The sequence below is a fragment of the Salvelinus fontinalis genome, chromosome 11 (genome assembly GCF_029448725.1).
Source record: "Salvelinus fontinalis isolate EN_2023a chromosome 11, ASM2944872v1, whole genome shotgun sequence".
NCBI classification, from domain to species: Eukaryota; Metazoa; Chordata; class Actinopteri; order Salmoniformes; family Salmonidae; genus Salvelinus; species Salvelinus fontinalis.
Genome location: NC_074675.1, coordinates 23,858,703 through 23,871,365, shown reverse-complemented (window position 1 = coordinate 23,871,365; position 12,663 = coordinate 23,858,703). Strand labels below are relative to the sequence as shown.

Here is a 12,663-nt window from a genome sequence, read left to right as displayed (position 1 = left end):
GATTTATTTTTCAGGGGGTTTATAAGGCTTACAGGAAGCTATGCAGACTGTGTGAGTGTTACAAAGAAAGCATTATTAGACAAAGGGTGTTTGGGGTCTTGTAAACTAATGATTAAAATCCCAAGCAGTTAGATAAACACACTAAATGGGTCCCTGAAGACACTAAGACTCAGAGAGAAAGAGAGAAGAGAGAGAGAGAGTGGTAGAGAGAGAGAAGGGAGGAGAAAGGGAGAGAGAGACGGGGGGGGGGGGGGTTACTGGGGAGGAGAGACAGTGTAACTGGGATCAGGGGACAGACGGGTAGGAGGGAGACTGGGAGGAGGCACTGGGACTTGAAAAAGAGGGCTAACCGGACTGTCACTCCACGTGGCGCTCTGTTTCCCCCCCCCTCCCCCACCTTCAGTCAGAGTCGTGCTCTGAGATCCCCAAACTTCAAACAACCAAAATACCAGCACATTCATAAAACAGAACAGAACTACTGGGAATTAAAGAAGGCAGGGGGAAAAAACACCAAACAGGTAGCAGGCCTCAACAGCAGATGGTAAAATTAACATTTCAACAGTTCCTTCCTTTCATGTAGGTCTCGGCAGTGCTGCCGCTGTTTTTTTTCTGGGAAAAAATGTAAGGGCTAGGTTTGGAAAGATGCAGGGGTGGAAAAAGCATCTGGAAAAGGGGGGGGGGGGAAGAGGAATATTGGCTTATTGCTCCTGATGGTCCTCTTCTATGAAAAATTAAATAGGTCTGTTTTGCAGGTTTCCCTCTCCGGAGTGCTCTAAGCTGTGTTATGGAAACATCATCTCGGTAATTTATACGCGAAAGAACACCTGGCGATGAAAGAAAATACACTCAAACCCAATACGTTGACTCTTTCACCTCTCTTTAATCGCATTCATTCACGGGTTCCCAATGAGTGGCAATCATTGAGACGAAGACACATACACACAGTTTCATAGAGTTCAATTTTGATTTAGCGTAAATAAATATCTCGACGTATTTGTCAAAAGATGCCCTTGAGACGTTATCAGAAAGACACTTATATTACAGTGAAGCATCTCGAAAATAAAATGAAGACGCATAACAGCCTGTCTCATTTCAGCCCATCCAACGGAACGGCTCCGTAGTGCCCATTAATTTGGACACAGTTATGGCTAAATTACATGTGTTCCACCTCTGTGACATTTTAAATGCAATTAAAAGCTGGTTATGAAAGTGTGCGGACTTCCTCGCGGTGAAGGGAAAGGGAATCACTCCCGTGATTAACATGCAAACGAGCTCACGCTGGCAGAGTAGATTGAGGTTTGAAAACCTCAATTACTTTTGTGTGATTATCTATTTACCAGTACACAGATTTCCATTTTTCATCTCCACCATGGGGAGACACCCCCCCCCCCACGCAATAATTCGGGCTCAATTATACTCCCACCTTGATTTATGATGCAGATATTACTGACATACCTGGTTATTTTTCACTATGATATATCGCCTTTATACAGGCTATTTGTACACATGGAGGAGCATTAGAAGACCAACACCAACACAATGCTATGCTAAACCATTTAGTTTGGAGCACATAATATCTTCTCTCCCCCCGCCCCAAACCACCACCCCATCTTTAAACTCAGTTTGATTCATACAGGAAAACGAGGTGCCCTCACTTTATTTCAGACAGGATCAGGAGTAATGAGAAAAAAAGGTCAATAGCTCTCTTCTTGAACACCTTCTCTTTCTCAGCCGTTATGCTTTAGCGTTTTAGACTCTTAAGTCCGAGAAAGAACAAAGAATTAGAGGCTTTTAAAACGCGCGGAGGCCATTACTGAAACACTACCGACAGATAGTTACCAGTATATCAAGTGTGGTGGCGAAGGTAGGTAAAGATGTGGATTTAAATGAACTGCTGCAGCCATAGAAACACTCAGTCTTATTATGTACCGCCTGGTTGATGCAATTATCAACGGAACGCCTGGCAGCATCAGAGGAATCTAATTTAATTAATTTAAACGGGTGAATAACTATGGAATTCCTGTTGTAAGAGATTTATATTGAAAATTAACATTCCTGGAATTCAGGAATTGGCAATGCTTGGGAAATACTAAACAATAGGGAAGGCTATGCTCCGTCTTTGAAGAGGTACAGACGGATAAGAGGTCAGCCAAGGAAACGATGTTTGTATCAGCGTTTCAGATATATCATTAAGACTTTTTAAGAACATTATGTCCAAAATATCATCCAATAAATAAATAAATTGTTAATTTATACTCAATAAGGCACCTGAAATAAGACAAGCCTTAGGCCATAACTATACTGTATCTGTCACACTCAACTATCAGGTTTGTAGTAATATAATAACCTACTTTTTTAACAAATTCAATTATTGTTTTGTTTGTGAGGGTTCATCCTTAACTTGTTTCCCTGAGCCATAGATAAAGATAGGGAAAGCCACTCTGTCTCAGTAGTAGAAGAGGGATCCAGGCTTTTGGAGCGTGCGGAACATACATAACACATCCCCTGTTGCTTTGGCCTGGGGGCGCAGAGGAGGAAAAAGGAAACAGTGCCATCAAGTGAAATTTCGGAGGATTCCTCAAGTGCTAAGACAGACAGATCCCTTTTCCGATTAGGGCTCTGACAGTAACAGTAATAGATACTTAAGCCTTCACTGTAGTGATCGGTGTTTGTGTTAACAACAATAGATATTTACCACTGACTAACTTGCACATATTTACAGGTATTCAAAGGTTTTTCAAATAGATATCTTCATAAATCCGACGAAAGATAGAAGACAGATATAGCCAGTACAGTGTGTAGGCGATGGGTTGTTCAGTAGACCGTGAAGGTGTTAATACAGAAGATGAAGGCACAAGATATTTCTCCTCAATGTATTGTCAACGAGCGCTGTTGAAGATTTCATCAGAAGTGCATAACAGTGGCTTGTAAATACAATGACATTTCAAACGGAGGAAAATTTTTAGGAAAACCTTTTGTCTCGTGTTTATGTCGCCAGATTGACTTTAGATGCAGTATAAATGTGAGGCCATCTGATTTTTAGTTAGCTAACGTTGGCATTGCTGGCATCTTTTTTACAAACTTTGCTAGCTAATGACAACCGGAGCGTCAAGTCTAGGTCCGAAAAGCTTCTGAACCAGCTACTACCCCCAAGACATAAGACTCCTGAACAGCTAATCAAATGGCTACCCGGACTATTTGCATTGTCCCCAACCCACCACCCATTTTTACACTGCTTCTACTCTCTGTTTATTATCCATGCAGAGTCACTTGACCTCTACCTACATGTACATATTACCTCAATTACCTCAACTAACCGGTGCCCCCGCACATTGACTCTGTACCGGTACACCCTGTATATAGCCTCGCTACTGTTCTCTTATTGTTGCTCCTTAATTATTTGTTATTTAAAAAAATATATGTTTACTTCAGTTTATTTTAGTAAATACTTTCGTAAACACTTGTTTTCTTCTTAAAACTGCATTGTTGGTTAAGGGCTTGTAAGTAAGCATTTCACTGTAAGGTCTACCTACACCTGTTGTATTCGGCGCATGTGACAAATTACATTTGATTTGATTGACATTCGTCTAAAGTAAATTTGACGACAGGACAATGACGGCAAAGTTGCTTCCTACTAAATATTTTGCCTACTTTAGCAATGTCATCGTATTTCCAAGCACCGTAGTGTGATTAGATGAAACACTCATCAGCCTCTGTTCAGAATGCCTGGGATTATTACGATTCTTGAGCGCCACTGTGGTGGAGGGCGGCTTGAGAACGTTCATAACAACGGCATGGCGTAACCAAGTGACAGAGGTGCAACCAACGAATAGGTCCCCAGTCTACCAAGGTCCCCAATCTACCAGATTCACACTGGTTTATGCTCACTATCTAACTGTAAGCGTTTCTTAGCACCTCTTGGGGACACAGATAATTAAGAATCATGAAATGCCTTCAAAACAATGCTCATATCAATTGTATTGTGTGTACAGTGCAACGTAAGAACTCCAACTAACAAGAGAAAGACATGTTTTCATGAAAATCAATAACCTTGCCCATTGTTACACGTCCTTACACCCGGAAAAATATGCACTCGAGGATGTATAGACCGTGGAAAAAACGAGGTGTAGACACTGCCGCCATCCCCGAGTGTGGAATGACAATTTGCATAATTAAACCTATATAAAAGCTAATTACATAAATAAATGAGTGAGGGTATCACAGAGAGAAAGAGTGTCTGTTCATATCCAGTGTTTAAATCTCCCCTCCCTTCCAGCCCTGTCTAAATCTATTGATCTGTGAAACACAGTACTCAGGGGAGGCGATTCACTTAATATCATACATCTAATGATGAGATGAATAACGATTATACCATTTGGTAATTAAACGTCTTACAAACCATTTAACTGACTGTGCGTCAAAAAGGGTCGCCAGAGGTCAGAATGATTGTTTTTCATTTTCCCTGCTTCGGTGCGAAGGAAGGGGTTGGGGGGGAGAAACACAGAGAAACACTGTGTGACACAATGGTGAAAATACTTAATGGTTGTTAGCAGCTATACTGTAGTGCTAATCTTTAATGCTGTCAAGACTCTTGAAGGGAAAACAATTTATGGGAAGAAAAAGCGAAAAAAAGAACACGCCAAGACAAACATCTGGCCTTCATCACACTGTAGGAGTCTGAGCAAATCTTTATATTTAGAAACCTCATTAGCTCACTTATAATGCACAATCTCACAAACAGAAAGAGACATGACAATGCGGCGGGTGAAAAAAAATAAAGACTCCTTTTGTGGTGATCTGTAAAAATGGAGGAAGGGGCGGGGGGAGGGACACTGGTGGTGAGACTTACTCTAGTATGTGCCTGCAGACACTTTGCCTGTGTGCATTAGTGTGTCTGATCCACACAAAGGTGCATTAAACACACATGCGGAGGGCCAATTTACTGTCAACATCTACAATCTAATCCCTACTTACAGGCAATAATTACCTAATGTTGTGATGTCAGTTTGTTGTTCCGTAGACAGACACCTTTCCAAAGGGCCTGTACAGGTTAATCTCTAGCTAATGCCAGAAACATACGCTGCTGTCTAGCCTACGTGGAACTACACACTCTTAGAAAAAAAAGTGCTGTCAAGAACCAAAAAGGGTTCTTTGGCTGTCCCCATAGGAGAACCCTTTGAAGAACACTTTTTGGTTCCAGGTAGAACGTTTTCAACAGAGCGCTCTACCTTCAACCAAAAAGGGTTCTCCTATGAGGACAGACACAAACACGCACGCACGCACGCACGCACGCACGCACGCACGCACGCACAGACACAGACACAGACACACACACACACACACACACACACACACACACACACACACACACACACACACACACACACACACACACACACACACACTAAACTAACCTTTCCTTTCAACCTTATCCTCATACCGCTAACAATCCCTTTCTTCTGTGGCTGGCTCGGGTGCATTCATGTAGCATTTACTTACAAAGGCAATTGTGCGCTTCTTGGTCTCTTATTGAATGATAGGTGGTAAACATTGTCATTGGAAAGGCAGGTTGGATTAAAGCCTGGTACAGCCATTGAGAGGAACAGTAAGAGGGGAGAAACGCGAACAATGGTAAAAATGGAGGGCAGTATCACAGGGTCCAATGTCTGCTATGATGAATACATGTGAGATTATGAGACCCATTCCATCATTTACATAATGTAAAAACTATTTCTCTCTCTCTCCACCCCCAACTATTCACTAAATAAATGAGAAAACTATCGCAGCACAGAAATATTTGACAAAAGCAAGAGAGACTGAATTCCCAATGACCTCGCCGCCTTGCGACAATGCACACACAGTCCAAACGCTCTTTCGTGAGCAGCCAACTGAGTAAGACCTGGAAGAATATTTATTATTGAGCACAATGGCAAAAGTATTACCTTGTCACCTATACCACTTTCCAATGCAGAAAGGAATCGTATCAAACACAAGGGGAATTTTACATAATTCTGGTTGAGAATATGAAAGGTAGCCAGGTTCTTTAAACGAGGGGTCCATAGTGGTCTACAAGACGTTTAAGAAATGAACACAATGATCATTTTTATGTGATTTGGTTAAACCTGAAGTAACAATGACTGGGTCAGGGATTCAACCAACACACTTAGTCCATCTATTCAGAAAATATATTGAAATATTAATGGGAAAGAAAAGGCAAGGAGGTTTAAAGTTCAACAGAAAAAAATGATATGAACTTCTTTGGCTGATGTGCACCCTTCGGGCTGTTTGTGTAGGCACAAGTTGAAGAGTAATGGAAAAAGTCTGTATTTACAGTCAATAAGAGTTTTACGACACAGTTGAGACTGTCGTCAGGGGCTATTTGGTTTGGGACAGTTTCCTACCACTAACCAACAAAATACAAATAGATGAGAGCCCTGAGGATGTTTTCCTATTTCATGCAAATACTGTAAGCAACTTTTCAGATGCTAACTTCTGCATGCTAGCAATACACGTGTCATCTACCCTAAGCATACAATGATTTAGGATAGTCATTCGTCCACATACCATACATTCATACGTATGTACACTACCTCATCACAAAAGTATGGGCTAGACAAGGACGCTGTACCGTACAATCTATAGATTGTGAATGTATAGGTGGCATACCCTGGAACAGGCTTTAAATCAAACTGTTAGCTTTCTGCAAAGCTTCTTAAAAAACATTGGACTTGTGAAATTCCTGAGCCATAGAAAATACCTCTCTCTCCCTCATACCTCCTGATCACCACCCCACCTCCACCACCCAGTCCATCAACAAGACTCCATGAGCCAATAGGAATTGTACCTCTTCACACTCCGTGCGTGTGAGTGTTTGTGTGCGTGTACGTGTATGCGGTCGTGTGTGCATCCGTGCGTGTGTGCCTGTCGGCCGGCCTGCCTGTGAGTGAGTGTGTTTTACCTGCCAGATCATTCCAGTCTATTCCAGAGAATTCTCATATGGCAACCTATTTTATTTACTTTATCTTCAATAAAATGGTTCAGTGAGCATTAGCAACTTTGAGACACGAATTTCAATCAGTCCTATGGCAGCGGCGTCAGTCTGCGTTAAAGCCAGCGCAGCAGTGTGTGTGCTCTGCGAGGTGCAGCGGAGGGAGCAACGCTGCAGACAGGCTGAGCTGCAAGCAACCGAGTGCAGTGAGAGGGCTCTAATAACACAAAGGGAGGGAGAGCAGGAGGGAGGGAGAAGGGGACAGAGGGAGGAGGGAGGAGAGTGAAGGGAAGAAGGGAGAGTAGAGATGGATAGAGGGAGGGAGAGGGAGGGAAGAGAGAAGGGGTGGGGGTAAAGGAAAAGAGAGGAAGAGTGGGTAAAATGGAGAGAGAGGATGAGATAAGCGCGGGAGAGAGAGCGAGATAGAGAGAGAGAAAGAAAGAAACAAGTAAGGTCAAGAAAGTGTACAATAAACACAGGTGAGCAGCTCTACACCCCAGGACCTCTTCAGGATGACTGACAAGTGAAAGCTCTCACTGACCGGGACCTTCATTTTACATGACATGAGAAGGAGTGGAACTCAACTGCTGCGGCAGAGTATAACTGAGAGGCTCTCTAGGGGGGAAAGTTGGAAAAACACACAAGTACACATACACACACACACACACACACACACTCACACACACCATTTCCCTTCACAGGTGAGCAGGACCAACAGACAGCCTGGTGCTTCATTCACTTAACTGGAGAGGTGCTGCAGACAGGGTGTATGTATGCAGACCGAATCTTTTCCACATGATGTGCCTCAGGCTGTTTTTGTCAACTGCACTCTGAGCAGCACAGAGTCAGGTAGTATGACCACATGATTGCCCGAGAGGCACCTCTCGGAGAGGGCTGGGGACACACTGAAATTCCCACGCATGATGAGGTGTAATCAGAAACCCCATTCAGAGGGGTAGCCAAGTTTGTCAACATATATAGATTCCACATTCCAACTCCTGTCAGGGTTTTGACCCAAATCAAGCGAGTTGTCGGCTTGTCGTCTCGACACATAGACAGATGCTTTCTTCTCATTCTGGGAAAAGAAGGTAGCAAGTGACATTTTGTCTAGGATTGTGGTTTGTGGACAGGGAAGTGGGATTCGAGGCGCTTGTAGTATTTCCTCCCCTCCGCGTCTCTTTTCAAGCCCCGATCAAATGATCATAATGAACAAAGCAGTTGGCTTGTTGCCTCTGTAGTAAAAGCTTTTGCAATGGCTGTGACTGGGGCTTGATTTTGAAGCAAGGAAAAATAGCTCGTGAAATAGCGTTATCTACAGGATCTTAACTTGAAGAGCAAACACAGCGCTACATTTTGATGCCAAATCCGCAATCTTAATCATCTCAGTTAAGTTCTCTTTAATGTTCCAAAACAAAAACGTGTTACACTTTGGACCGCTACTGACGTACACGATCAAAATGAAAGATGTAAACCTGGTGGTGTTGGTGAATAATTACTCTATTTGGATTAGTATTAAAAAAAAGTTTGCATAATATACAACATGTGAAACTGAACACATGTATTACCATTTACTTTTATATGAACCTTCTTTGTGGCCAATTATTCCAATAATCGGAGAGTCTTATAACACCGCGGGAGGCCGGAGTCCTTCAGACTCCATTGCTTCAAAGGTTTAAAAATGTAGGATTCTTAGAAACCGATAGCTGCTAATAGCGTATTTATTTTATTGACATTATTTACACAATGTTTTCACTTTGGTTCAACTTCCACATAGGATTCAGCCACAGTTCATTCAAAATGGGTCATGGGTATTCTTTTCTGCGCTGCACATATATTGATTTATGACGATATTTAAGGAGCTAGGGAGGGCACATATATTTATAACACACATACATTCTATCAACATGATCGGTAAACATTGTGTTGACAAATCCCCACCTATCTTAATCCAAAGGAAGCAGATAGCAAAAGATGTGTACGTTTAGAAAAATGACCGTGTTTCCTGAATGCTGCGACGAAAACGCACAGGTTCAAACTGTCGAGATAATCAACATTAGACCTGCCGCAAAGAACGGGAAACTATGTGAAACCAATTCATTCGACACGATCACCTGCAACTGTAGCGGCTCGTAATTCTTCCCACCTGAAATAACGAGTTCAAACTGATGTCAAGCCGCTCTGATGTCATGCCGCTCTGATCTCATGCCTTTTGAGGCTTTTGTTTCACAATAATCTCAGGCACTTGGAAACATGCCATCAGGCTGGGCTTCCGCACCAAGGCTCTTCCCAAATTGAATCAGAGGGAAAGAATGACATGTGAAACACTAGATGTGTCTCGTTTATAAAAAATTAAGATTGTGCATACAGTATCCGCAATCAGTCATGTCCAAAGTACTTAGCAAGCAGGGACCAATGCATGCTGAATGGGGAGGTGGACTTGAGTCCTATAGTTTATCCTATGAGTAGTTTATAAGGGGCCACAACCCCCAGTGTAATCTGCTCAGCCTTTGAGACATTTAGAGAGATACTGACTGGCTGACTGACCAGCCGCCCGCCAGGACTGCATCCATGGCCATTCACACTGTTGATTAGCATACCCTCTTCCTCTCCTCTCTGGATCAATAATCTCATTGAGTCAGTGTGTCTTCACCATCAGGAGTGATGGCAGCTAGGTAGAGACACCCCCTTTGTAACTCTATTCTCATGGCAACTGTCCACTCCAGACAAACACTCCTCTACACTCTATCTATTCCAGACTCCTCTTCTTCTTTTCTTTCTGGGTCCTCATTACTCCTCTTCTGAACAGGCAGGAGGAGAGGCGAATAAACCTTGTAACAACCAAAACGGATCGAAAAGGTAAAGAGACAACAAATCAGCGCCAAGGTCTTTCTTGATAAAAACAGATTTGAAGTTTTTTTTTAAAGTCTACCTTGTTAGACTTTGGAAACTGAAGGAACATACTGTGGAGAAGCAATAGGCTACACATTGTGTGCTTGCGCCAAGTGAAGGACGAGGGGAAGGTTGAAAATATATGCATCAGGTGTGAATATATATTTCCTGTGAGGCAAAGTACAATTCCAGAATCGTATTTAAAAAACTCCAACTCCTAATCCAACCAAAGAGTTGTAAAGAGTAGGACGTGGGTCCACTCTTGGTCCAATTTGCTCACAGCATGACACTATCAGACCCCAAACCAAACCTCATTAAACTGGAATATGGAAACTTGGGGAAGTTCCAAAACTTTTTTTCCCTCCAAGTGGGAAGACAAAACAGTGGACCATAAAGAGGAATATAAGAAGAGGCAGGCAGATCCTTGGGAGGACTGGAGAGTGAGAAAGTGAACGTTTGATGAGTAATACTTTTTTGTTGTAGACGGGGCTTAACTTTGAAATATTCCGGGGTGTTTCTGAATGGGGGATTGACCAATGACCTGATCCCAGCCGCACACTGGGCGCCGGGGTTAATGGTGGATAAAGATTAGAAAAATGGGCGCTAGCCTGATCTCCATCCCCATCCCCTCCAATCCCAAATCAGACCCACAATGGAGCCTGCCAACAGGGACGACTCAAGTCCCTTTGATTCTTCTCCCTCCCCAGTAGTGGAGGTTACCCTCTCCTACTCAGGGGGGTGCCAGCCGGACTCCTTGGCTCAGAAAACCCTTTAGGGTTTTGGAAATGAAATGACAGAAGCTCTGATCTATAACAAGAAATCAATTCCAAATTGGAAGTCTGAGGAAAAGCCATCCGTCTGTGGCCTGCTTCTTTAAACTAGCCAGAGATATGCTTTAATTGCTGTAGATTGTATATATGTGTACATTCACAGTAATGTGAAAGTTAGGTCAAATATACTTCTTTGGGATGATTAGAGTACTTCTGTTCCAGAACAGATATACTTTAAGAGTTCATCTTTGAAGATTTAAATGGGATACTCAACAAATTAAAAACTAATATTCAAATCTCTTTTAGGCGGAATAGGGAAGGGAATCTCGGTTCTGCTTGGTCTTGTGAAGATGACTCTTGGGATGTGGGCCGGGGCTGAGGCCTTACAGCTGAGCTGAGCCACCCTAGCCCAGCCTCTCGCCCCACTTGGCTCCTAGCTGCCTCGCTTGAATCATACTTGGGACCTCAAAAGGCAAAACTCTGCAGCTGAATACAGAGACAAATAGACGTTCTTCCTCAGACGGGGTCAAAATATCAAATTAAACCAGTGGCCTGGGTTCAGGAATGAACCTGACAAAGAGTAGTTCTCCTCCGCAACATTGAAAAACAGATCAACGCAAGCCCTGACTTTTTTTCACAGAATTATTCAAATTCGAACGTTTATGGGGTGACTTCTATGAAAAATACTTGAGAAATACCTGCAACATACATTTAATTACACTAATAATTGATAGTGGAGAAGTTATGGAGGACTACAAACACAGGAGGCCAGTACCTTTACACTTGATTTTAGCTGCAAAGCAATTCACTTCAACTGTTCTGTGCTCACTGAACAATCACCCATTGTCAAGTTAGCATTCGATATCTATCTCCCATCCAATTACGGCTAAATTCCATTCCCTCATTCCCCTCACGATGATGAGGCTTCTCCTCCCCATCGCTACTGCAGTTTACCGTCTGGCAATGTTCTGTTCAGTCTGAGACACCACCTGTGTGTCTGTCTCAGTCTGGCTGCTGTGGGGACACATTAGTAATGACGGCAGGCCTCCGCCGTAGTAGCAGTCACATAATCAGTGTGTGTCACACTTACTGTGCTGGTTGGGATTCTTTACGCTCGTTTTGTACTGACTTGGTGACGACAAACTGCCTCGGTTATCACCGCTGGATGTCTCATAGAGAATCTCATCGGGAATCTAAGGGGCTACAGATACAGAAGCTGAGCGTCTCATAGAGGGGAATCGAAGGGGACTACAGAAGCTCTGAGTTGTGCAAACTGTGTGTGTGTGTGTTGCCACTGGGTCTCCCGATGATTCAAGCATCGATGCTTCTCAGTTTGAAATTTTGAATGAGCTTTATCACTTTATAGGAGTTGTCTTGTCTTGTACCTCAAGCCTCAAAAGACCAGTGTATGTGAATCCCTCGAGCTGATCTCAACATGAATTGGCAGTGGATGTGACTGTTCTGATCGGACAATAATCAGAACAAACACACAACACAGGGCATGCAAAAGATCAGTGTAAAAGACAGTGTGACTCACCACTTTGGACTTCAGAATGTGGATGCTCTTCTCACAGCCGTTGCATATTTCATCCTAAACAAATGAACGTTGGTTATGAGCAAACATTCTGGTGTATATTCAACACCACCTTCCTGCATGTACACATAATACATTCCAACACGTCAAGCTTCTCGGCGTTAATAACCTCTGCTTATTGTGATGTGTTCGGACAGATCATTCTCAATTAAATATGGGCGTCTAGAAAACTTTCCCCAACATTCACTAAGAAGACTTTCAGATATCCTTCCTCCCAGTCCACAATGGTTGAATCTAATACATATCATAACATCAAAGCTACAGTAGATTGGAAGGCTATGAAGTGTGAAGACCAAACAGGCGCAACCTGAAAGGTTTCATTGCAGAGGTGGAATTCTATCATGGTGGACAGATGAAGATTTGTTACATTCTATGGTGGTAACTGTGCCTCAGCTGGGCTATAGCAGTAACACTCCTGCCCA

At 42.9% G+C, this 12,663-nt stretch overlaps 1 protein-coding gene across 14 annotated transcripts in view; it reads right to left on the bottom strand.

Moving 5' to 3' along the window:
• Positions 1-12,663, bottom strand: part of foxp2 (forkhead box P2) — a 111,435-nt gene that overhangs the window by 86,201 nt on the left and 12,571 nt on the right. For all 14 annotated transcript variants that reach the window (XM_055938033.1, XM_055938025.1, XM_055938034.1 and 11 more), the window contains one exon: positions 12,185-12,238. The gene's annotated coding sequence lies outside the window, so the exon portion shown is untranslated. Of the gene's footprint in view, positions 1-12,184; positions 12,239-12,663 lie in introns of those variants that run through there.